The sequence below is a fragment of the Mytilus trossulus genome, chromosome 1 (genome assembly GCF_036588685.1).
Source record: "Mytilus trossulus isolate FHL-02 chromosome 1, PNRI_Mtr1.1.1.hap1, whole genome shotgun sequence".
In the NCBI taxonomy this organism is placed as follows: domain Eukaryota; kingdom Metazoa; phylum Mollusca; class Bivalvia; order Mytilida; family Mytilidae; genus Mytilus; species Mytilus trossulus.
The window spans coordinates 1,841,444-1,868,048 of NC_086373.1; the positions used below are offsets into that span (position 1 = coordinate 1,841,444).

Consider the following 26,605-nt stretch of genomic DNA (forward strand, 5'->3'; position numbering starts at 1 on the left):
GGGGTTATACTTGTTTATCTCTTACTAAGCTTGGTCTTTGACAGACTGTAACATTGAATGGAGTTATACTTGTTTATCTCTTACTAAGCTTGGTCTTTGACAGACTGTAACATTGAATGGGGTTATACTTGTTTATCTCTTACTAAGCTTGGTCTTTGACAAACTGTACCATTGAATGGGGTTATACTTGTTTATCTCTTACTAAGCTTGGCCTTTGCCAGACTGTAACATTGAATGGGGTTATACTTGTTTATCTCTTACTAAGCTTGGTCTTTGACAGACTGTACCATTGAATGGAGTTATACTTGTTTATCTCTTACTAAGCTTGGTCTTTGACAAACTGTAACATTGAATGGGGTTATACTTGTTTATCTCTTACTAAGCTTGGCCTTTGACAAACTGTAACATTGAATGGGGTTATACTTGTTTATCTCTTACTAAGCTTGGCCTTTGACAGACTGTAACATTGAATGGGGTTATACTTGTTTATCTCTTACTAAGCTTGGTCTTTGACAAACTGTACCATTGAATGGGGTTATACTTGTTTATCTCTTGCTAAGCTTGGTCTTTGACAAACTGTAACATTGAATGGGGTTATACTTGTTTATCTCTTACTAAGCTTGGTCTTTGACAAACTGTAACATTGAATGGGGTTATACTTGTTTATCTCTTACTAAGCTTGGCCTTTGACAAACTGTAACATTGAATGGGGTTATACTTGTTTATCTCTTACTAAGCTTGGCCTTTGACAAACTGTAACATTGAATGGGGTTATACTTGTTTATCTCTTGCTAAGCTTGGTCTTTGACAAACTGTAACATTGAATGGGGTTATACTTGTTTATCTCTTACTAAGCTTGGTCTTTGACAGACTGTAACATTGAATGGGGTTATACTTGTTTATCTCGTACTAAGCTTGGTCTTTGACAAACTGTAACATTAAATGGGGTTATACTTGTTTATCTCTTACTAAGCTTGGCCTTTGACAGACTGTAACATTAAATGGGGTTATACTTGTTTATCTCTTACTAAGCTTGGTCTTTGACAGACTGTAACATTGAATGGGGTTATACTTGTTTATCTCTTACTAAGCTTGGTCTTTGACAAACTGTAACATTAAATGGGGTTATACTTGTTTATCTCTTACTAAGCTTGGCCTTTGACAGACTGTAACATTGAATGGGGTTATACTTGTTTATCTCTTACTAAGCTTGGCCTTTGACAGACTGTAACATTAAATGGGGTTATACTTGTTTATCTCTTACTAAGCTTGGTCTTTGACAAACTGTAACATTGAATGGGGTTATACTTGTTTATCTCTTACTAAGCTTGGTCTTTGACAGACTGTAACATTGAATGGGGTTATACTTGTTTATCTCGTACTAAGCTTGGTCTTTGACAAACTGTAACATTGAATGGGGTTATACTTGTTTATCTCTTACTAAGCTTGGTCTTTGACAGACTGTAACATTGAATGGGGTTATACTTGTTTTTCTCTTACTAAGCTTGGTCTTTGACAGACTGTAACATTGAATGGGGTTATACTTGTTTATCTCTTACTAAGCTTGGCCTTTGACAAACTGTAACATTGAATGGGGTTATACTTGTTTATCTCTTACTAAGCTTGGTCTTTGACAAACTGTAACATTTAATGGGGTTATACTTGTTTATCTCTTGCTAAGCTTGGCCTTTGACAAACTGTAACATTGAATGGGGTTATACTTGTTTATCTCTTACTAAGCTTGGTCTTTGACAAACTGTAACATTGAATGGGGTTATACTTGTTTATCTCTTACTAAGCTTGGCCTTTGACAAACTGTAACATTAAATGGGGTTATACTTGTTTATCTCTTACTAAGCTTGGCCTTTGACAGACTGTAACATTGAATGGGGTTATACTTGTTTATCTCTTACTAAGCTTGGCCTTTGCCAGACTGTAACATTGAATGGGGTTATACTTGTTTATCTCTTACTAAGCTTGGTCTTTGACAGACTGTAACATTGAATGGGGTTATACTTGTTTATCTCTTACTAAGCTTGGCCTTTGCCGAGCTTTAACATTAAATGGGGTTATACTTGTTTATCTCTTACTAAGCTTGGCCTTTGCCGAGCTTTAACATTAAATGGGGTTATACTTGTTTATCTCTTACTAAGCTTGGCCTTTGACAGACTGTAACATTGAATGGGGTTATACTTGTTTATCTCTTACTAAGCTTGGTCTTTGACAAACTGTAACATTGAATGGGGTTATACTTGTTTATCTCTTACTAAGCTTGGTCTTTGACAAACTGTAACATTGAATGGGGTTATACTTGTTTATCTCTTACTAAGCTTGGCCTTTGACAGACTGTAACATTGAATGGGGTTATACTTGTTTATCTCTTACTAAGCTTGGTCTTTGACAAACTGTACCATTGAATGGGGTTATACTTGTTTATCTCTTACTAAGCTTGGTCTTTGACAGACTGTAACATTGAATGGGGTTATACTTGTTTATCTCTTACTAAGCTTGGCCTTTGACAAACTGTACCATTGAATGGGGTTATACTTGTTTATCTCTTACTAAGCTTGGTCTTTGACAAACTGTACCATTGAATGGGGTTATACTTGTTTATCTCTTACTAAGCTTGGCCTTTGACAGACTGTAACATTAAATGGGGTTATACTTGTTTATCTCTTACTAAGCTTGGTCTTTGACAGACTGTAACATTGAATGGGGTTATACTTGTTTATCTCTTACTAAGCTTGGTCTTTGACAAACTGTAAAATTGAATGGGGTTATACTTGTTTATCTCTTGCTAAGCTTGGTCTTTGACAAACTGTAACATTGAATGGGGTTATACTTGTTTATCTCTTGCTAAGCTTGGTCTTTGACAAACTGTAACATTGAATGGGGTTATACTTGTTTATCTCTTACTAAGCTTGGTCTTTGACAAACTGTAACATTGAATGGGGTTATACTTGTTTATCTCTTGCTAAGCTTGGTCTTTGACAAACTGTAACATTGAATGGGGTTATACTTGTTTATCTCTTGCTAAGCTTGGTCTTTGACAAACTGTAACATTGAATGGGGTTATACTTGTTTATCTCTTACTAAGCTTGGTCTTTGACAGACTGTAACATTGAATGGGGTTATACTTGTTTATCTCTTACTAAGCTTGGTCTTTGACAAACTGTAACATTGAATGGGGTTATACTTGTTTATCTCTTGCTAAGCTTGGTCTTTGACAAACTGTAACATTGAATGGGGTTATACTTGTTTATCTCTTACTAAGCTTGGTCTTTGACAGACTGTAACATTAAATGGGGTTATACTTGTTTATCTCTTACTAAGCTTGGTCTTTGACAGACTGTAACATTGAATGGGGTTATACTTGTTTATCTCTTACTAAGCTTGGTCTTTGACAGACTGTAACATTGAATGGGGTTATACTTGTTTATCTCTTACTAAGCTTGGTCTTTGACAGACTGTAACATTGAATGGGGTTATACTTGTTTATCTCTTACTAAGCTTGGTCTTTGACAAACTGTAACATTGAATGGGGTTATACTTGTTTATCTCTTACTAAGCTTGGCCTTTGACAAACTGTAACATTAAATGGGGTTATACTTGTTTATCTCTTGCTAAGCTTGGTATTTGACAGACTGTAACATTGAATGGGGTTATACTTGTTTATCTCTTACTAAGCTTGGCCTTTGACAAACTGTAACATTGAATGGGGTTATACTTGTTTATCTCTTACTAAGCTTGGTCTTTGACAGACTGTAACATTGAATGGGGTTATACTTGTTTATCTCTTACTAAGCTTGGTCTTTGACAGACTGTAACATTGAATGGGGTTATACTTGTTTATCTCTTACTAAGCTTGGCCTTTGACAAACTGTACCATTGAATGGGGTTATACTTGTTTATCTCTTACTAAGCTTGGCCTTTGACAGACTGTAACATTGAATGGGGTTATACTTGTTTATCTCTTACTAAGCTTGGTCTTTGACAGACTGTAACATTGAATGGGGTTATACTTGTTTATCTCTTACTAAGCTTGGCCTTTGACAGACTGTAACATTGAATGGGGTTATACTTGTTTATCTCTTACTAAGCTTGGCCTTTGACAAACTGTAACATTGAATGGGGTTATACTTGTTTATCTCTTACTAAGCTTGACCTTTGACAGACTGTAACATTGAATGGGGTTATACTTGTTTATCTCTTACTAAGCTTGGTCTTTGACAGACTGTAACATTAAATGGGGTTATACTTGTTTATCTCTTACTAAGCTTGGCCTTTGACAGACTGTAACATTGAATGGGGTTATACTTGTTTATCTCTTACTAAGCTTGGCCTTTGACAAACTGTAACATTGAATGGGGTTATACTTGTTTATCTCTTACTAAGCTTGGCCTTTGACAGACTGTAACATTGAATGGGGTTATACTTGTTTATCTCTTACTAAGCTTGGCCTTTGACAGACTGTAACATTAAATGGGGTTATACTTGTTTATCTCTTACTAAGCTTGGCCTTTGACAGACTGTAACATTGAATGGGGTTATACTTGTTTATCTCTTACTAAGCTTGGCCTTTGACAGACTGTAACATTGAATGGGGTTATACTTGTTTATCTCTTACTAAGCTTGGTCTTTGACAGACTGTAACATTAAATGGGGTTATACTTGTTTATCTCTTACTAAGCTTGGCCTTTGACAGACTGTAACATTGAATGGGGTTATACTTGTTTATCTCTTACTAAGCTTGGTCTTTGACAGACTGTAACATTGAATGGGGTTATACTTGTTTATCTCTTACTAAGCTTGGTCTTTGACAGACTGTAACATTGAATGGGGTTATACTTGTTTATCTCTTACTAAGCTTGGCCTTTGACAAACTGTAACATTGAATGGGGTTATACTTGTTTATCTCTTACTAAGCTTGGTCTTTGACAAACTGTAACATTAAATGGGGTTATACTTGTTTATCTCTTACTAAGCTTGGTCTTTGACAAACTGTAACATTGAATGGGGTTATACTTGTTTATCTCTTACTAAGCTTGGTCTTTGACAAACTGTAACATTGAATGGGGTAATACTTGTTTATCTCTTACTAAGCTTGGCCTTTGACAGACTGTAACATTGAATGGGGTTATACTTGTTTTTCTCTTACTAAGCTTGGTCTTTGACAGACTGTAACATTAAATGGGGTTATACTTGTTTATCTCTTACTAAGCTTGGTCTTTGACAAACTGTAACATTGAATGGGGTTATACTTGTTTATCTCTTACTAAGCTTGGTCTTTGACAAACTGTAACATTAAATGGGGTTATACTTGTTTATCTTACTAAGCTTGGCCTTTGACAGACTGTAACATTAAATGGGGTTATACTTGTTTATCTCTTACTAAGCTTGGCCTTTGACAAACTGTAACATTGAATGGGGTTATACTTGTTTATCTCTTACTAAGCTTGGCCTTTGCCGAGCTTTAACATTGAATGGGGTTATACTTGTTTATCTCTTACTAAGCTTGGCCTTTGACAAACTGTAACATTAAATGGGGTTATACTTGTTTATCTCTTACTAAGCTTGGTCTTTGACAGACTGTAACATTGAATGGGGTTATACTTGTTTATCTCTTACTAAGCTTGGCCTTTGACAAACTGTAACATTGAATGGGGTTATACTTGTTTATCTCTTACTAAGCTTGGCCTTTGACAAACTGTAACATTGAATGGGGTTATACTTGTTTATCTCTTACTAAGCTTGGTCTTTGACAGACTGTAACATTGAATGGGGTTATACTTGTTTATCTCTTACTAAGCTTGGTCTTTGACAAACTGTAACATTGAATGGGGTTATACTTGTTTATCTCTTACTAAGCTTGGTCTTTGACAAACTGTAACATTGAATGGGGTTATACTTGTTTATCTCTTACTAAGCTTGGTCTTTGACAGACTGTAACATTGAATGGGGTTATACTTGTTTATCTCTTACTAAGCTCGGTCTTTGACAGACTGTAACATTGAATGGGGTTATACTTGTTTATCTCTTACTAAGCTTGGCCTTTGACAAACTGTAACATTGAATGGGGTTATACTTGTTTATCTCTTACTAAGCTTGGTCTTTGACAGACTGTAACATTGAATGGGGTTATACTTGTTTATCTCTTACTAAGCTTGGCCTTTGACAAACTGTAACATTGAATGGGGTTATACTTGTTTATCTCTTACTAAGCTTGACCTTTGACAAACTGTAACATTGAATGGGGTTATACTTGTTTATCTCTTACTAAGCTTGGTCTTTGACAGACTGTAACATTGAATGGGGTTATACTTGTTTATCTCTTACTAAGCTTGGCCTTTGACAGACTGTAACATTGAATGGGGTTATACTTGTTTATCTCTTACTAAGCTTGGTCTTTGACAAACTGTAACATTGAATGGGGTTATACTTGTTTATCTCTTACTAAGCTTGGTCTTTGACAAACTGTAACATTGAATGGGGTTATACTTGTTTATCTTTTACTAAGCTTGGTCTTTGACAGACTGTAACATTGAATGGGGTTATACTTGTTTATCTCTTACTTAGCTTGGCCTTTGACAGACTGTAACATTGAATGGGGTTATACTTGTTTATCTCTTACTAAGCTTGGTCTTTGACAGACTGTAACATTGAATGGGGTTATACTTGTTTATCTCTTACTAAGCTTGGTCTTTGACAAACTGTAACATTGAATGGGGTTATACTTGTTTATCTCTTACTAAGCTTGGTCTTTGACAGACTCTAACATTGAATGGGGTTATACTTGTTTATCTCTTACTAAGCTTGGCCTTTGACAGACTGTAACATTGAATGGGGTTATACTTGTTTATCTCTTACTAAGCTTGGCTTTTGACAAACTGTAACATTGAATGGGGTTATACTTGTTTATCTCTTACTAAGCTTGGTCTTTGACAGACTGTAACATTGAATGGGGTTATACTTGTTTATCTCTTACTAAGCTTGGCTTTTGACAAACTGTAACATTGAATGGGGTTATACTTGTTTATCTCTTACTAAGCTTGGTCTTTGACAGACTGTAACATTGAATGGGGTTATACTTGTTTATCTCTTACTAAGCTTGGTCTTTGACAGACTGTAACATTGAATGGGGTTATACTTGTTTATCTCTTACTAAGCTTGGTCTTTGACAGACTGTAACATTGAATGGGGTTATACTTGTTTATCTCTTACTAAGCTTGGTCTTTGACAAACTGTAACATTGAATGGGGTTATACTTGTTTATCTCTTGCTAAGCTTGGCCTTTGACAAACTGTAACATTGAATGGGGTTATACTTGTTTATCTCTTGCTAAGCTTGGCCTTTGACAAACTGTAACATTGAATGGGGTTATACTTGTTTATCTCTTACTAAGCTTGGTCTTTGACAAACTGTAACATTGAATGGGGTTATACTTGTTTATCTCTTACTAAGCTTGGCCTTTGACAAACTGTAACATTGAATGGGGTTATACTTGTTTATCTCTTACTAAGCTTGGTCTTTGACAAACTGTAACATTGAATGGGGTTATACTTGTTTATCTCTTACTAAGCTTGGTCTTTGACAGACTGTAACATTGAATGGGGTTATACTTGTTTATCTCTTACTAAGCTTGGCCTTTGACAAACTGTAACATTGAATGGGGTTATACTTGTTTATCTCTTACTAAGCTTGGCCTTTGACAGACTGTAACATTGAATGGGGTTATACTTGTTTATCTCTTGCTAAGCTTGGCCTTTGACAAACTGTAACATTGAATGGGGTTATACTTGTTTATCTCTTACTAAGCTTGGTCTTTGACAAACTGTAACATTGAATGGGGTTATACTTGTTTATCTCTTACTAAGCTCGGTCTTTGACAAACTGTAACATTGAATGGGGTTATACTTGTTTATCTCTTACTAAGCTTGGTCTTTGACAAACTGTAACATTGAATGGGGTTATACTTGTTTATCTCTTACTAAGCTTGGCCTTTGACAGACTGTAACATTGAATGGGGTTATACTTGTTTATCTCTTACTAAGCTTGGTCTTTGACAGACTGTAACATTGAATGGGGTTATACTTGTTTATCTCTTACTAAGCTTGGTCTTTGACAGACTGTAACATTGAATGGGGTTATACTTGTTTATCTCTTACTAAGCTTGGCCTTTGACAGACTGTAACATTGAATGGGGTTATACTTGTTTATCTCTTACTAAGCTTGGTCTTTGACAGGCTGTTACATTGAATGGGGTTATACTTGTTTATCTCTTACTAAGCTTGGCCTTTGACAGACTGTAACATTGAATGGGGTTATACTTGTTTATCTCTTACTAAGCTTGGCCTTTGACAGGCTGTTACATTGAATGGGGTTATACTTGTTTATCTCTTACTAAGCTTGGTCTTTGACAGACTGTAACATTGAATGGGGTTATACTTGTTTATCTCTTACTAAGCTTGGTCTTTGACAGACTGTAACATTGAATGGGGTTATACTTGTTTATCTTTTACTAAGCTTGGCCTTTGACAAACTGTAACATTGAATGGGGTTATACTTGTTTATCTCTTACTAAGCTTGGTCTTTGACAAACTGTAACATTGAATGGGGTTATACTTGTTTATCTCTTACTAAGCTTGGCCTTTGACAAACTGTAACATTGAATGGGGTTATACTTGTTTATCTCTTACTAAGCTTGGTCTTTGACAGACTGTAACATTAAATGGGGTTATACTTGTTTATCTCTTACTAAGCTTGGCCTTTGACAGACTGTAACATTGAATGGGGTTATACTTGTTTATCTCTTACTAAGCTTGGCCTTTGACAAACTGTAACATTGAATGGGGTTATACTTGTTTATCTCTTACTTAGCTTGGCCTTTGACAGACTGTAACATTAAATGGGGTTATACTTGTTTATCTCTTACTAAGCTTGGTCTTTGACAGACTGTAACATTAAATGGGGTTATACTTGTTTATCTCTTACTGAGCTTGGCCTTTGCCGAGCTTTAACATTGAATGGGGTTATACTTGTTTATCTCTTACTAAGCTTGGCCTTTGACAGACTGTAACATTGAATGGGGTTATACTTGTTTATCTCTTACTAAGCTTGGTCTTTGACAGACTGTAACATTGAATGGGGTTATACTTGTTTATCTCTTACTAAGCTTGGCCTTTGACAGACTGTAACATTGAATGGGGTTATACTTGTTTATCTCTTACTAAGCTTGGTCTTTGACAGACTGTAACATTGAATGGGGTTATACTTGTTTATCTCTTACTAAGCTTGGTCTTTGACAAACTGTAACATTGAATGGGGTTATACTTGTTTATCTCTTACTAAGCTTGGTCTTTGACAGACTGTAACATTAAATGGGGTTATACTTGTTTATCTCTTACTATGCTTGGCCTTTGACAAACTGTAACATTGAATGGGGTTATACTTGTTTATCTCTTACTAAGCTTGGCCTTTGACAAACTGTAACATTGAATGGGGTTATACTTGTTTATCTCTTACTAAGCTTGGTCTTTGACAGACTGTAACATTGAATGGGGTTATACTTGTTTATCTCTTACTAAGCTTGGTCTTTGACAGACTGTAACATTGAATGGGGTTATACTTGTTTATCTCTTACTAAGCTTGGTCTTTGACAGACTGTAACATTGAATGGGGTTATACTTGTTTATCTCTTACTAAGCTTGGTCTTTGACAAACTGTAACATTGAATGGGGTTATACTTGTTTATCTCTTACTAAGCTTGGTCTTTGACAAACTGTAACATTGAATTGGGTTATACTTGTTTATCTCTTACTAAGCTTGGCCTTTGACAAATTGTAACATTGAATGGGGTTATACTTGTTTATCTCTTACTAAGCTCGGCCTTTGACAGACTGTAACATTGAATGGGGTTATACTTGTTTATCTCTTACTAAGCTTGGTCTTTGACAAATTGTAACATTGAATGGGGTTATACTTGTTTATCTCTTACTAAGCTCGGTCTTTGACAAACTGTAACATTGAATGGGGTTATACTTGTTTATCTCTTACTAAGCTTGGCCTTTGACAAATTGTAACATTGAATGGGGTTATACTTGTTTATCTCTTACTAAGCTTGGTCTTTGACAGACTGTAACATTGAATGGGGTTATACTTGTTTATCTCTTACTAAGCTTGGCCTTTGACAAACTGTAACATTGAATGGGGTTATACTTGTTTATCTCTTACTAAGCTTGGCCTTTGACAGACTGTAACATTGAATGGGGTTATACTTGTTTATCTCTTACTAAGCTTGGCCTTTGACAAATTGTAACATTGAATGGGGTTATACTTGTTTATCTCTTACTAAGCTCGGTCTTTGACAAACTGTAACATTGAATGGGGTTATACTTGTTTATCTCTTACTAAGCTTGGTCTTTGACAAACTGTAACATTGAATTGGGTTATACTTGTTTATCTCTTACTAAGCTTGGCCTTTGACAAATTGTAACATTGAATGGGGTTATACTTGTTTATCTCTTACTAAGCTTGGCCTTTGACAAATTGTAACATTGAATGGGGTTATACTTGTTTATCTCTTACTAAGCTTGGTCTTTGACAAACTGTAACATTGAATTGGGTTATACTTGTTTATCTCTTACTAAGCTTGGCCTTTGACAAATTGTAACATTGAATGGGGTTATACTTGTTTATCTCTTACTAAGCTTGGCCTTTGACAAATTGTAACATTGAATGGGGTTATACTTGTTTATCTCTTACTAAGCTCGGCCTTTGACAGACTGTAACATTGAATGGGGTTATACTTGTTTATCTCTTACTAAGCTTGGTCTTTGACAGACTGTAACATTGAATGGGGTTATACTTGTTTATCTCTTACTAAGCTTGGCCTTTGACAGACTGTAACATTGAATGGGGTTATACTTGTTTATCTCTTACTAAGCTTGGTCTTTGACAGACTGTAACATTGAATGGGGTTATACTTGTTTATCTCTTACTAAGCTTGGCCTTTGACAGAAGACTGTAACATTAAATGGGGTTATACTTGTTTATCTCTTACTAAGCTTGGTCTTTGACAGACTGTAACATTGAATGGGGTTATACTTGTTTATCTCTTACTAAGCTTGGTCTTTGACAGACTGTAACTTTGAATGGGGTTATACTTGTTTATCTCTTACTAAGCTTGGTCTTTGCCGAGCTTTAACATTGAATGGGGTTATACTTGTTTATCTCTTACTAAGCTTGGTCTTTGCCGAGCTTTAACATTGAATGGGGTTATACTTGTTTATCTCTTGCTAAGCTTGGTCTTTGACAAACTGTAACATTGAATGGGGTTATACTTGTTTATCTCTTACTAAGCTTGGCCTTTGACAAACTGTAACATTGAATGGGGTTATACTTGTTTATCTCTTACTAAGCTTGGTCTTTGCCGAGCTTTAACATTGAATGGGGTTATACTTGTTTATCTCTTACTAAGCTTGGTCTTTGACAGACTGTAACATTGAATGGAGTTATACTTGTTTATCTCTTACTAAGCTTGGCCTTTGACAAACTGTAACATTGAATGGGGTTATACTTGTTTATCTCTTACTAAGCTTGGCCTTTGCCGAGCTTTAACATTGAATGGGGTTATACTTGTTTATCTCTTGCTAAGCTTGGTCTTTGCCGAGCTTTAACATTGAATGGGGTTATACTTGTTTATCTCTTACTAAGCTTGGTCTTTGCCGAGCTTTAACATTGAATGGGGTTATACTTGTTTATCTCTTGCTAAGCTTGGTCTTTGCCGAGCTTTAACATTGAATGGGGTTATACTTGTTTATCTCTTACTAAGCTTGGTCTTTGACAGACTGTAACATTGAATGGAGTTATACTTGTTTATCTCTTACTAAGCTTGGCCTTTGACAGACTGTAACATTGAATGGGGTTATACTTGTTTATCTCTTACTAAGCTTGGCCTTTGACAGACTGTAACATTGAATGGGGTTATACTTGTTTATCTCTTACTAAGCTTGGTCTTTGACAAACTGTTACATTGAATGGGGTTATACTTGTTTATCTCTTACTAAGCTTGGTCTTTGCCGAGCTTTAACATTGAATGGGGTTATACTTGTTTATCTCTTGCTAAGCTTGGTCTTTGCCGAGCTTTAACATTGAATGGGGTTATACTTGTTTATCTCTTACTAAGCTTGGTCTTTGACAGACTGTAACATTGAATGGAGTTATACTTGTTTATCTCTTACTAAGCTTGGCCTTTGACAAACTGTAACATTGAATGGGGTTATACTTGTTTATCTCTTACTAAGCTTGGCCTTTGACAGACTGTAACATTGAATGGGGTTATACTTGTTTATCTCTTACTAAGCTTGGTCTTTGACAGACTGTAACATTGAATGGGGTTATACTTGTTTATCTCTTACTAAGCTTGGCCTTTGACAGACTGTAACATTAAATGGGGTTATACTTGTTTATCTCTTGCTAAGCTTGGCCTTTGACAGACTGTAACATTGAATGGAGTTATACTTGTTTATCTCTTACTAAGCTTGGCCTTTGACAAACTTTAACATTGAATGGGGTTATACTTGTTTATCTCTTACTAAGCTTGGCCTTTGACAAACTGTAACATTGAATGGGGTTATACTTGTTTATCTCTTACTAAGCTTGGCCTTTGACAGACTGTAACATTGAATGGGGTTATACTTGTTTATCTCTTACTAAGCTTGGTCTTTGACAAACTGTAACATTAAATGGGGTTATACTTGTTTATCTCTTACTAAGCTTGGTCTTTGACAAACTGTTACATTGAATGGGGTTATACTTGTTTATCTCTTACTAAGCTTGGCCTTTGACAGACTGTAACATTAAATGGGGTTATACTTGTTTATCTCTTACTAAGCTTGGTCTTTGACAGACTGTAACATTGAATGGGGTTATACTTGTTTATCTCTTACTAAGCTTGGTCTTTGACAAACTGTAACATTGAATGGGGTTATACTTGTTTATCTCTTACTAAGCTTGGTCTTTGACAGACTGTAACATTAAATGGGGTTATACTTGTTTATCTCTTACTAAGCTTGGCCTTTGACAGACTGTAACATTGAATGGGGTTATACTTGTTTATCTCTTACTAAGCTTGGTCTTTGACAGACTCTAACATTGAATGGGGTTATACTTGTTTATCTCTTACTAAGCTTGGTCTTTGACAGACTGTAACATTGAATGGGGTTATACTTGTTTATCTCTTACTAAGCTTGGTCTTTGACAGACTGTAACATTGAATGGGGTTATACTTGTTTATCTCTTACTAAGCTTGGTCTTTGACAGACTGTAACATTGAATGGGGTTATACTTGTTTATCTCTTACTAAGCTTGGTCTTTGACAGACTGTAACATTGAATGGGGTTATACTTGTTTATCTCTTACTAAGCTTGGTCTTTGACAGACTGTAACATTGAATGGGGTTATACTTGTTTATCTCTTACTAAGCTTGGTCTTTGACAGACTGTAACATTGAATGGGGTTATACTTGTTTATCTCTTACTAAGCTTGGCCTTTGACAAACTGTAACATTGAATGGGGTTATACTTGTTTATCTCTTACTAAGCTTGGCCTTTGACAAACTGTAACATTGAATGGGGTTATACTTGTTTATCTCTTACTAAGCTTGGCCTTTGACAGACTGTAACATTGAATGGGGTTATACTTGTTTATATCTTACTAAGCTTGGCCTTTGACAGACTGTAACATTGAATGGGGTTATACTTGTTTATCTCTTGCTAAGCTTGATCTTTGACAGACTGTAACATTGAATGGGGTTATACTTGTTTATCTCTTACTAAGCTTGGTCTTTGACAGACTGTAACATTAAATGGGGTTATACTTGTTTATCTCTTACTAAGCTTGGCCTTTGACAGACTGTAACATTGAATGGGGTTATACTTGTTTATCTCTTGCTAAGCTTGATCTTTGACAGACTGTAACATTGAATGGGGTTATACTTGTTTATATCTTACTAAGCTTGGCCTTTGACAAACTGTAACATTAAATGGGGTTATACTTGTTTATCTCTTACTAAGCTTGGTCTTTGACAGACTGTAACATTGAATGGGGTTATACTTGTTTATCTCTTACTAAGCTTGGTCTTTGACAGACTGTAACATTGAATGGGGTTATACTTGTTTATCTCTTACTAAGCTTGGCCTTTGACAGACTGTAACATTGAATGGGGTTATACTTGTTTATATCTTACTAAGCTTGGCCTTTGACAGACTGTAACATTGAATGGGGTTATACTTGTTTATCTCTTGCTAAGCTTGATCTTTGACAGACTGTAACATTGAATGGGGTTATACTTGTTTATCTCTTACTAAGCTTGGTCTTTGACAGACTGTAACATTGAATGGGGTTATACTTGTTTATCTCTTACTAAGCTTGGTCTTTGACAGACTGTAACATTGAATGGGGTTATACTTGTTTATCTCTTACTAAGCTTGGTCTTTGACAGACTGTAACATTGAATGGGGTTATACTTGTTTATCTCTTACTAAGCTTGGTCTTTGACAGACTGTAACATTGAATGGGGTTATACTTGTTTATCTCTTACTAAGCTTGGCCTTTGACAGACTGTAACATTGAATGGGGTTATACTTGTTTATCTCTTACTAAGCTTGGTCTTTGACAGACTGTAACATTGAATGGGGTTATACTTGTTTATCTCTTGCTAAGCTTGGTCTTTTACAGACTGTAACATTGAATGGGGTTATACTTGTTTATCTCTTACTGAGCTTGGCCTTTGACAGACTGTAACATTGAATGGGGTTATACTTGTTTATCTCTTACTAAGCTTGGTCTTTGACAGACTGTAACATTGAATGGGGTTATACTTGTTTATCTCTTACTAAGCTTGGTCTTTGACAAACTGTAACATTGAATGGGGTTATACTTGTTTATCTCTTACTAAGCTTGGTCTTTGACAAACTGTAACATTGAATGGGGTTATACTTGTTTATCTCTTACTAAGCTTGGTCTTTGACAGACTGTAACATTGAATGGGGTTATACTTGTTTATCTCTTACTAAGCTTGGCCTTTGACAGACTGTAACATTGAATGGGGTTATACTTGTTTATCTCTTACTAAGCTTGGTCTTTGACAGACTGTAACATTGAATGGGGTTATACTTGTTTATCTCTTACTAAGCTTGGTCTTTGACAGACTGTAACATTGAATGGGGTTATACTTGTTTATCTCTTACTAAGCTTGGTCTTTGACAGACTGTAACATTGAATGGGGTTATACTTGTTTATCTCTTACTAAGCTTGGTCTTTGACAGACTGTAACATTGAATGGGGTAATACTTGTTTATCTCTTACTAAGCTTGGTCTTTGACAGACTGTAACATTGAATGGGGTTATACTTGTTTATCTCTTACTAAGCTTGGTCTTTGACAAACTGTAACATTGAATGGGGTTATACTTGTTTATCTCTTACTAAGCTTGGTCTTTGACAGACTGTAACATTGAATGGGGTTATACTTGTTTATCTCTTACTAAGCTTGGTCTTTGACAGACTGTAACATTGAATGGGGTTATACTTGTTTATCTCTTACTAAGCTTGGTCTTTGACAGACTGTAACATTGTATGGGGTTATACTTGTTTATCTCTTACTAAGCTTGGTCTTTGACAGACTGTAACATTGAATGGGGTTATACTTGTTTATCTCTTACTAAGCTTGGTCTTTGACAAACTGTAACATTGAATGGGGTTATACTTGTTTATCTCTTACTAAGCTTGGCCTTTGACAGACTGTAACATTGAATGGGGTTATACTTGTTTATCTCTTACTAAGCTTGGTCTTTGACAAACTGTAACATTGAATGGGGTTATACTTGTTTATCTCTTACTAAGCTTGGTCTTTGACAGACTGTAACATTGAATGGGCTTATACTTGTTTATCTCTTACTAAGCTTGGCCTTTGACAGACTGTAACATTGAATGGGGTTATACTTGTTTATCTCTTACTAAGCTTGGTCTTTGACAGACTGTAACATTGAATGGGGTTATACTTGTTTATCTCTTACTAAGCTTGGTCTTTGACGGACTGTAACATTAAATGGGGTTATACTTGTTTATATCTTACTAAGCTTGGTCTTTGACAGACTGTAACATTGTATGGGGTTATACTTGTTTATCTCTTACTAAGCTTGGTCTTTGACAAACTGTAACATTGAATGGGGTTATACTTGTTTATCTCTTACTAAGCTTTGTCTTTGACAAACTGTAACATTAAATGGGGTTATACTTGTTTATCTCTTACTAAGCTTGGTCTTTGACAGACTGTAACATTAAATGGGGTTATACTTGTTTATCTCTTACTAAGCTTGGCCTTTGACAGACTGTAACATTAAATGGGGTTATACTTGTTTATCTCTTACTAAGCTTGGCCTTTGACAGACTGTAACATTGAATGGGGTTATACTTGTTTATCTCTTACTAAGCTTGGTCTTTGACAGACTGTAACATTAAATGGGGTTATACTTGTTTATCTCTTACTAAGCTTGGCCTTTGACAAACTGTAACATTGAATGGGGTTATACTTGTTTATCTCTTACTAAGCTTGGTCTTTGACAGACTGTAACATTGAATGGGGTTATACTTGTTTATCTCTTACTAAGCTTGGCCTTTGACAGACTGTAACATTGAATGGGGTTATACTTGTTTATCTCTTAATAAGCTTTGTCTTTGACAAACTGTAACATTGAATGGGGTTATACTTGTTTATCTCTTACTAAGCTTGGCCTTTGACAGACTGTAACATTGAATGGGGTTATACTTGTTTATCTCTTACTAAGCTTTGTCTTTGACAAACTGTAACATTGAATGGGGTTATACTTGTTTATCTCTTACTAAGCTTGGTCTTTGACAGACTGTAACATTGAATGGGGTTATACTTGTTTATCTCTTAATAAGCTTGGCCTTTGACAGACTGTAACATTGAATGGGGTTATACTTGTTTATCTCTTACTAAGCTTGGCCTTTGACAAACTGTAACATTGAATGGGGTTATACTTGTTTATCTCTTACTAAGCTTGGTCTTTGACAGACTGTAACATTGAATGGGGTTATACTTGTTTATCTCTTACTAAGCTTGGTCTTTGACAGACTGTAACATTGAATGGGGTTATACTTGTTTATCTCTTACTAAGCTTGGCCTTTGACAGACTGTAACATTGAATGGGGGTTATACTTGTTTATCTCTTACTAAGCTTGGTCTTTGACAAACTGTAACATTGAATGGGGTTATACTTGTTTATCTCTTACTAAGCTTGGCCTTTGACAAACTGTAACATTAAATGGGGTTATACTTGTTTATATCTTACTAAGCTTGGTCTTTGACAGACTGTAACATTGAATGGGGTTATACTTGTTTATCTCTTACTAAGCTTGGCCTTTGACAGACTGTAACATTGAATGGGGTTATACTTGTTTATCTCTTACTAAGCTTGGCCTTTGACAGACTGTAACATTAAATGGGGTTATACATGTTTATCTCTTACTAAGCTTGGCCTTTGACAGACTGTAACATTGAATGGGGTTATACATGTTTATCTCTTACTAAGCTTGGCCTTTGACAGACTGTAACATTGAATGGGGTTATACTTGTTTATCTCTTACTAAGCTTGGCCTTTGACAGACTGTAACATTGAATGGGGTTATACTTGTTTATCTCTTACTAAGCTTGGCCTTTGACAAACTGTAACATTGAATGGGGTTATACTTGTTTATATCTTACTAAGCTTGGTCTTTGACAAACTGTAACATTGAATGGGGTTATACTTGTTTATCTCTTACTAAGCTTGGTCTTTGACAGACTGTAACATTGAATGGGGTTATACTTGTTTATCTCTTACTAAGCTTGGTCTTTGACGGACTGTAACATTGAATGGGGTTATACTTGTTTATCTCTTACTAAGCTTGGTCTTTGACAGACTGTAACATTGAATGGGGTTATACTTGTTTATCTCTTACTAAGCTTGGTCTTTGACGGACTGTAACATTGAATGGGGTTATACTTGTTTATCTCTTACTAAGCTTGGCCTTTGACAGACTGTAACATTGAATGGGGTTATACTTGTTTACCTCTTACTAAGCTTGGTCTTTGACAAACTGTAACATTGAATGGGGTTATACTTGTTTATCTCTTACTAAGCTTGGTCTTTGACGGACTGTAACATTGAATGGGGTTATACTTGTTTATCTCTTACTAAGCTTGGTCTTTGACAAACTGTAACATTGAATGGGGTTATACTTGTTTATCTCTTACTAAGCTTGGTCTTTGACAGACTGTAACATTGAATGGGGTTATACTTGTTTATCTCTTACTAAGCTTGGTCTTTGACGGACTGTAACATTTAATGGGGTTATACTTGTTTATCTCTTACTAAGCTTGGTCTTTGACAAACTGTAACATTGAATGGGGTTATACTTGTTTATCTCTTACTAAGCTTGGTCTTTGACAAACTGTAACATTGAATGGGGTTATACTTGTTTATCTCTTACTAAGCTTGGCCTTTGACAGACTGTAACATTAAATGGGGTTATACTTGTTTACCTCTTACTAAGCTTGGCCTTTGACAGACTGTAACATTGAATGGGGTTATACTTGTTTATCTCTTACTAAGCTTGGTCTTTGACGGACTGTAACATTGAATGGGGTTATACTTGTTTATCTCTTACTAAGCTTGGCCTTTGACAGACTGTAACATTGAATGGGGTTATACTTGTTTACCTCTTACTAAGCTTGGCCTTTGACAGACTGTAACATTAAATGGGGTTATACTTGTTTATCTCTTACTAAGCTTGGCCTTTGACAGACTGTAACATTGAATGGGGTTATACTTGTTTATCTCTTACTAAGCTTGGCCTTTGACAAACTGTAACATTGAATGGGGTTATACTTGTTTATCTCTTACTAAGCTTGGTCTTTGACAGACTGTAACATTGAATGGGGTTATACTTGTTTATCTCTTACTAAGCTTGGTCTTTGACAGACTGTAACATTGAATGGGGTTATACTTGTTTATCTCTTACTAAGCTTGGTCTTTTACAGACTGTAACATTGAATGGGGTTATACTTGTTTATCTCTTACTAAGCTTGGCCTTTGACAGACTGTAACATTAAATGGGGTTATACTTGTTTATCTCTTACTAAGCTTGGCCTTTGACAGACTGTAACATTGAATGGGGTTATACTTGTTTATCTCTTACTAAGCTTGGCCTTTGACAAACTGTAACATTGAATGGGGTTATACTTGTCTCTTACTAAGCTTGGCCTTTGACAAACTGTAACATTGAATGGGGTTATACTTGTTTATCTCTTACTAAGCTTGGCCTTTGACAGACTGTAACATTGAATGGGGTTATACTTGTTTATCTCTTACTAAGCTTGGTCTTTGACAAACTGTAACATTGAATGGGGTTATACTTGTTTATCTCTTACTAAGCTTGGCCTTTGACAAACTGTAACATTGAATGGGGTTATACTTGTTTATCTCTTACTAAGCTTGGTCTTTGACAGACTGTAACATTGAATGGGGTTATACTTGTTTATCTCTTACTAAGCTTGGCCTTTGACAGACTGTAACATTGAATGGGGTTATACTTGTTTATCTCTTACTAAGCTTGGTCTTTGACAGACTGTAACATTGAATGGGGTTATACTTGTTTATCTCTTACTAAGCTTGGTCTTTGACAGACTGTAACATTGAATGGGGTTATACTTGTTTATCTCTTACTAAGCTTGGTCTTTGACAAACTGTAACATTGAATGGGGTTATACTTGTTTATCTCTTGCTAAGCTTGGCCTTTGACAAACTGTAACATTGAATGGGGTTATACTTGTTTATCTCTTACTTACTAAGCTTGGCCTTTGCCGAGCTTTAACATTGAATGGGGTTATAAGTAATATAACCTCTACTAAAATGAATGTTGGCTATGTATGAATATTTGCATATGATTTTTGTATGTTTAATTAATAAGACCTATTACTGTGTAACGTGATTGTAGCATTATATTCCTCCTCCCTACATGTTATATTCCTCCTCCCTACATGTTATATTCCTCCTCCCTACATGTATGATTGTAGCATTATATTCCTCCTCCCTACATGTATGATTGTAGCATTATATTCCTCCTCCCTACATGTATGATTGTAGCATTATATTCCTCCTCCCTACATGTTCTTATTCCTAGTTTGTAGCATTATATTCCTCCTCCCTACATGTTCTTATTCCTAGTTTGTAGCATTATATTCCTCCTCCCTACATGTTCTTATTCCTAGTTTGTAGCATTATATTCCTCCTCCCTACATGTTCTTATTCCTAGTTTGTAGCATTATATTCCTCCTCCCTACATGTATGATTGTAGCATTATATTCCTCCTCCCTACATGTATGATTGTAGCATTATATTCCTCCTCCCTACATGTTCTTATTCCTAGTTTGTAGCATTATATTCCTCCTCCCTACATGTTCTTATTCCTAGTTTGTAGCATTATATTCCTCCTCCCTACATGTTCTTATTCCTAGTTTGTAGCATTATATTCCTCCTCCCTACATGTTCTTATTCCTAGTTTGTAGCATTATATTCCTCCTCCCTACATGTTCTTATTCCTAGATTGTAGCATTATATTCCTCCTCCCTACATGTTCTTATTCCTAGTTTGTAGCATTATATTCCTCCTCCCTCCATGTTCTTATTCCTAGTTTGTAGCATTATATTCCTCCTCCCTACATGTTATATTCCTCCTCCCTACATGTTATATTCCTCCTCCCTACATGTTATATTCCTCCTCCCTACATGTTCTTATTCCTAGTTCCATTAATTATCTTATGTTAAAGGTTTTTCGGGTTTTTGTTTTTTTTGTCGTCCTGAACATGCATGAAATATTTGCCCCTGGACTTTTAGCAACCAACAACCAATCAATAGTTTTTATTGCAAGTTGATCAAGAGCTAAATGAAAACTGTATTGGAATTGAATATCGGGATCTATTTAAATCCTTAAAGATTAAAATCAAGAATAAACGAAACAATATTCATTTGGAAGATAAAAATCGTTTACTAGTATTATGATTGTTCAAACAAATAAAGAAAGCGCACAGACATAAAGAATAAGACAAACAAATAAAGAAAGCGCACAGACATAACGAAAAAGACAAACAAATAAAGAAAGCGCACAGACATAAAGAATAAGACAAACAAATAAAGAAAGCGCACAGACATAACGAAAAAGACAAACAAATAAAGAAAGCGCACAGACATAAAGAATAAGACAAACAAATAAAGAAAGCGCACAGACATAAAGAATAAGACAAACAAATAAAGAAAGCGCACAGACATAACGAAAAATACAAACAAATAAAGAAAGCGCACAGACATAACGAAAAAGACAAACAAATAAAGAAAGCGCACAGACATAAAGAATAAGACAAACAAATAAAGAAAGCGCACAGACATAAAGAATAAGACAAACAAATAAAGAAAGCGCACAGACATAACGAAAAATACAAACAAATAAAGAAAGCGCACAGACAGATAGACCAGATAGTACCTTAAATTAAGACAATTGTAAAAGGAAAAGGAAAATTTCCAATTAAATTGAGAATGGAAATGTGGAAAGTTTCAAAGAGACAACCAAATAGAAATTAAAAAAACAGCCGAAGTTAACCAAAGGGTCTTATAATTTTCGTTGAGACTAAGCAATTTGTACTTTATAATTTGGTAATATGCAAGTCTTGCAACATAGGTAACTATAATATTTGAATATACAATAAACGTTCAAAGGAAGTCTACCATGAAATTGTGAAAAATTCAAACTAAAAGAATAAATCCATTATGATGTATACTTTATGAAAAATGTGCCTAATTTTGATATTGATCCATATTTCATGGTTCACTGAACACGGAAAACGATAGAGCAAGCGTGGAGTGTTGTCATTAAAAGAAGCTCCAGTAATGACACTTGCATTCATCAAATTGAAAACGTCAACTTTCTGAGTTAATGATGGTTATGACAATGTCGCTTTCGAATTTGACTGTCCGAATTTGACTGTCCGAATTTGACTGTCCGAAGTGGTTGTCTATCGCTTATGATATTGGATGAATAATTGGTGAGAGGACTTGTTGGTTTAACTTATAAATACTTCATTATGGGATTGTTGGTATATGTAAATACTTCAGTATGGAATTGTTGCTAAATGTAAATACTTCAGTATGGGAAAAAAGTAAAAACACACAAATACTGAACTCAAAAGGAAAATTCAAAAAGGAAAATCAAAAATCAATAGGCAAAATCAAAAGTACAAACACATCAAACGAATGGATAACAACTGTCATATTCCTGACTTGGTACAGGCATTTTCTTATGTAGAAAATGGTGGATTGAACCTGGTTTTATAGCTAGCTAAACCTCTCACTTGTATGACAGTCGCATCAAATTCCATTACATTGTCAACGATGTATGAACAAAACAAACATACTCTAAGAGTAAAAATGTCAAAAATAGGGGTACAACAGTCAATATTGTGTTATCATCTTAATATCACTACATAAACAACAAATGTAACAAAGAAGCACAAAAAGGCAATTAGTAATTATAAACACTTCTGTGTGTTTTTAAACTAATGCATAGATATCAATTATATTCTAAATTGTTGACATTTTAACATGCAGACTATAATTTCCTGCGAGACGAATATACTTTATCATTTGTATTCATATTACATAATTGTTTCATCGGTTGACAGCATTCAAAACTAGAAACAAGAATTTCAATAAATATGTGATTAATGCTTTTACTTGGCATTTTGAAAAATGTTTGAGGATATAAATATTTATTTGTAAATGATGAATTTTCTGGAAAATCCATCCTACCTAGTAACTAGAAAATAGATGGTCCCACGACTTTTAAATTTTTAATTAATATTATGTTTAATTAGATCATACGTTATCGACTATGTCCCTGTAATTTGATATAACTACTCCGGTGTCGCTATTCCATTGGCTGTTTAGAGTTGACAACATATTTTCTAGGAAGGCTTTCAAAATCTGTAAGTAAAATCGGATCTATCGATCTTTTACTGGTTAGCTCATCTTGAATGTAAACAATTTGACGAATGACGACAGGGCCTCGTTCTAGATTGGAATAATTTTCTTCAATGACATTGGTTTTCATTGAAAAAGATCTTGTCACCGACTTTTAGTAATGGCTAAGAAATTAGCAAATTATTTGCACTTTGCAATATGGTGACATTTGATTTTAAACGACATCGGATATAACAAAGGTAGGAAATAATTAAATCAACTTAAATGTTTATTAATTTGCCTCCAGTGATTGATTAATTTACACGTACGGTTCTCGTTTCATCTTTTTATACACGTTCATTCATAGAGTGAAGAAGAAATCAATACACATTTTATTGCATGTAGAACGTTTATACCATAGATACTTTGCTGCTGTCGTTTTGAAGTGGCGAAAGAGACATTTTTTTTTTACTTTGCTGAAATTAAGATAGAAATGCTGAGGAAAATCATTAACAGATTTCGGAAAAAGACTTCGTAAAAAAAAAGTCGAATGGCTTAAACAAAGTGCTGATATATTGCTTGGTGGTGTGCTATTGAATTTACCACTGGCGTATAATTAGCACATACATCACTTAATGAATTATCCTGACAGACACAAAAAAACAAACGATTTGTGAAATAATTAAAATAAGTTAGCATATATATTATGTAATCTTTATCACATGCAAGTTAAATGAGAAAGTAACTAGTGAATAATGAACCGGGCGGAGGGGGTGGGGGTAATTGTGTCAGAAGAGTTTGTGTCAGAAATCAGATATCTGATATGCATATAGATATAAGATGATGTGCTATGAGTGCAAATAAGACAACTCTCCATCCAATCCACAATTTATAAAAGTAAAACATTGTAGGTCAAAGTACGGTCTTCAACAGGAGTCTTAGCTCACACCGAACATCAAGCTAAAGTGCCCCATTAATAACTGGCGTAAGACCTTTTTAAACAGGAAAACCAACGTGAAACACTTTTGCACCACATAAAAAACGGCAACCCCTGAACATCAGGTTCCTGACTTGAAACAGGTGCAAACAAGTGCAGCTGGTTTAAACGTTTTAATAGGTAACCTGAAACAATAGTATCTAAATTTACTGTCTAAAGTGCAAACAAATAAGGATAGATGACAAGGGAATCCTTAACTTTATTTTGACCTAAAATATTTTTCTGTAATATAGAAACATTTTATGATTTTTTTGGATTTAATTTTAAACAGACATAAAGGTGGGAGTGTCGTTTGTATAATGCGATTACAATAGGAAGATTTCAACCCCCACAAACATCTTTCACATAGTATAGCATACAATAGGGTATATAAAGGAGTAGCAATAAACAAACAATAACACCAACGAAAGGAAACAAATTAATCATAATCACTTTGACGTTAATTGACGTATTTGTTTTTTTCTGGAGGAAATCTAACAGACACTGCTTAAAGTCAATTTTTTTTTATTGAAATCTCCTACAAGTAAATTAAAATATATATTTTCTTCAACTTTTTAAAGTTTTGATTATCAGGGAATAAGTATTGATTACAAAACACCAAAAAACGTATGTCTATCAACATTGATCGACCGTTTATGAGATATCATTAATTTTCATAACAGTATGATTTTTTTTTATAAAAGGGCAGTGGAATATATGAAAAAAAATTGAAATGAAAAAATAGCACATTATCCAGACTTGGACTACCGAGTCCCAACTTATATGTACTTGACTGTATTCATCATTAGATATGGACTGCCAATTCAGAACTTATACGTAGATGATAGTGTCCTTCATCAGACTTTGACAACCTAGTCTGAACTGTTACATTAGTTAAATATACTGCCAAGTATCTATATAAGTTTGGGCTCTCTAGTTCAAGCCTGATAAAAGATACAGAAAAGTAAATATAATTCGAACTCCGTAGTCCAGATAAAAGAGGGAATTAACTTATTAGCTTGGACATGGTAGTACAAGTCTGATAAAGGATATTTTCAAATAATAAAATATACATGTTAGAACTTGATAGTCCATGTATGGTTAAGGATAGTGTCAAGTATACAAGTATATATAAGCTCAAACGTGGTAGTCAAAGTCTGGTAAATGATAGTGTCAGGTAAATACAATTTCGGACTTGGTAGTTCAAGATTGAATAAAGATATTATCAGGTAATGGTGTATTAGTTCAAACTGGGTAGTCAAAGTCTGAATAAGGATACTTTAAAGTATGTACAAGTTCGGACTGAGTAATCAAATTCTGAATAAGGATACTTTAAAGTATGTACAAGTTCGGACTGGGTAGTCAAAGTCTGAATAAGGATATTTTAAAGTATGTACAAGTTCGGACTGAGTAATCAAAGTCTGAATAAGGATACTTTAAAGTATGTAACAGTTCGGACTGGGTAATCAAAGTCTGAATAATGATAGGATGTACAAGTTCGGACTGGGTAGTCAAAGTCTGAATAAGGATACTCTAAAGTATGTACAAGTTCGGACTGGGTAATCAAAGTCTGAATAATGATAGTATGTACAAGTTCGGACTGGGTGGTCAAAGTCTGAATAAGGATACTTTAAAGTATGTACAAGTTCGGACTGGGTAATCAAAGTCTGAATAATGATAGTATGTACAAGTTCGGACTGGGTAGTCAAAGTCTGAATAATGATAGTATGTACAAGTTCGGACTGGGTGTTCCAAGTCTGTATAATGATACTGTCATTTATGTACAATTTCGGGCTTGGTAGTTCAAGATTGAATAAGAATACTATCAGGTAATGGTGTATTAGTTAAGACTGAGTATTCCAAGTCTGAATGATGATACTGTCAAGTATATACAAGTTCGAACTGAGTAATCAAAGTCTAAATAATGATACTTGCAAGTACTAGTATGCAAAAGTTCGGACTGGGTAATCAAAGTTTGAATAAGGATACTGTCAATTATGTACAAGTTTGGACTGGATAGTCAAAGTCCGAATAATGATACTGTCAATTATGTACAAGTTCGAACTTGGCCGAATAATAATACTGTCAAGTATGAACAATTTCGGACTTGGTAGTCAAAGGTTGAATAATGATAATTACTGTCAAATTTGTACAAGTTTGGATTTGGTGGTCAAAGATTGAATAAGGATACTGTCAACTATGTACTACAAGTTTGGATGTGTATCAAAGTCTGACTAAGGATACTGTCAAGTATTACAAGTTCGGACTGAGTATTCCAAGTCTGAATAAGGATACTATCAAGTATGTACAAGTTTGGACTGGGTATTCCAAGTGTGAATAAGGATACTGATAAGTATGTTCAAGTTCGAACTGAGTAATCAAAGTCGGAATAATGATACTGTCAAGTATGTACAAGTTCGGACTGGGTAATCAAAGTCTGAATAAGGATACTGTCAAGTATGTACAAGTTCGGACTGGGTAGTCAAAGTCTGACTTATGATACTTTCAAGTGTGTACAATTTCGGACTGGGTAATTAAAGTCTGAATAATAGTTGTT

General features: G+C 34.8%; 1 protein-coding gene across 3 annotated transcripts in view; it reads left to right on the top strand.

Moving 5' to 3' along the window:
• LOC134712096 (uncharacterized) overlaps nt 1-26,605 on the top strand; it is a 76,999-nt gene that overhangs the window by 25,895 nt on the left and 24,499 nt on the right. For 2 of the 3 annotated variants that reach the window (XM_063573254.1, XM_063573280.1), the window contains exon 1: nt 23,183-23,332. The exons of the other annotated variant lie outside the window; for it this stretch is intronic. The gene's annotated coding sequence lies outside the window, so the exon portion shown is untranslated. Of the gene's footprint in view, nt 1-23,182; nt 23,333-26,605 lie in introns of those variants that run through there. 3 annotated transcript variants of the gene reach the window in all.